The following is a 1,714-nucleotide window of genomic DNA, read 5'->3' as shown; positions in this document are numbered from 1 at the left end:
CGAAGAAATACGGAGGAAGCTACCATTTGTCCACGCTCCCACCGTGGTTCGGCAGAAGACGTCGTCAGCCCTCGCCCCTACAAATGTAGTGTACTAAGCAGGTTACTAGTCGATTACTTAGCCCTTTTGCATTTATTAATCTCTGGGCCTATAACTTTGTGTTCCCTGATATTCCTTGGTTCAAGCCAGGCCCACGTGTTCACAGCTTCTTTCCTCTGAGTCACAAGTAACGCCTCGGGGAGTCCTTGGCGCCTTCAGTGCACCCCCGAGTAATTCAATCCCCAAATTCCAGCATTAGATGTGTAACGTGGGTCCAAATATCGTTTCAGAAAGACGCCTGTAGCAGGGTATCCTTGGTCTGTGTTCCTGGCATTCCTCAGCTCCCCTCCTCTTCCGGGAGGACTTCTCGCAATAATTACCGTGTTTCAGTTAATTTTCCCTTTGACCTTGTGTGCTATAAATATAACTATTTTTATATCCACGTGTTTCACACGCTTCCCTAGTGAAGGCCTCGCTCCGTGTACTTCTTTTTGTTTGTGTTTTTATATGTCCTGGGTATCTTACAAGGCCATTTCCGAGTAAAGTAATAATTGTGGAGTCATAAGATCCACCTGCACCAGAAACATATAAAAAAAATATATATATATATATATATATATATATATATATATATATATATATATATATATATATATATACATATATATATGTATATATATATATATATATATATATATATATATATATATATATATATATATATATATATATATATAATATAATATATATATATATATATATATATATATATATATATATATATATATACTATATGCTATATATATATATATATATATATATATATATATATATATATATATATACACATATATACATACACACACACACACACACACACACATATATATATATATATATATATATATATATATATATATATATATATATCTTATATATATATGTGTGTGTGTGACAAATATGTCATCTTCTATATACAAATATATAATATAATATAAATATATATATATATATATATATATATATATATATATATATATATATATATATGTATATATATATATATATATATATATACTCTACATCTACATATATATATATATATATATATATATATATATATATATATATATATATATATATATATATATATATATATACACACAAACACACACTCATGTATATAGGTATGTGGTTGTGCTTGTGCGCCTTTTCTTCAGGTTCAATATTTGAAAGATCAAAATAGTTTTCTTAGACTTCAAGTACTACATGAAATCAGATTTAACAAATGAATAAAACATGTCAAACAGAGCAGAGTGGCGCAGTGGAAGCGTGCTGGGCCCATAACCCAGAGGTCCGTGGATCGAAACCACGCTCTGCTAATCACAACTTTTATCGGTAATCGGTGGCACTCGACAGCCCCTCGTACCTGTTTGGAGGACTGAAGGTCTAACAGTGTGGCCATTTGAGCATATAGAGCCGAATATGTCATATGCATTTGTCGTTCTTTCTCTTACTTTCTTTAATTACAAAGGGCCTAACCTGTCATATATACATGTTATCCTTCTTCTTCCTTTTTCTTTAAATTTTCAGCTAAAAGCCCTTATGGACTGAGTCACCTATAAACCCAAGAGGGTTTCAAAGGGAATTACGGCAGCAGAGAAAGAAAGTTATA

At 31.4% G+C, this 1,714-nt stretch overlaps 1 non-coding gene across 1 annotated transcript; it reads left to right on the top strand.

Moving 5' to 3' along the window:
- Positions 1–1,349: 1,349 nt before the first annotated feature.
- TRNAM-CAU (transfer RNA methionine (anticodon CAU)) lies at positions 1,350–1,421 on the top strand. The gene has a single exon. It is a non-coding gene; the product is annotated as a tRNA-Met (tRNA).
- Positions 1,422–1,714: the final 293 nt, after the last annotated feature.

This window comes from Macrobrachium rosenbergii, chromosome 27 (genome assembly GCF_040412425.1).
Source record: "Macrobrachium rosenbergii isolate ZJJX-2024 chromosome 27, ASM4041242v1, whole genome shotgun sequence".
Taxonomy (NCBI): domain Eukaryota; kingdom Metazoa; phylum Arthropoda; class Malacostraca; order Decapoda; family Palaemonidae; genus Macrobrachium; species Macrobrachium rosenbergii.
Note: the sequence above shows the minus strand (reverse complement) of the source record. Positions and strands in the feature narration are given on the sequence as shown.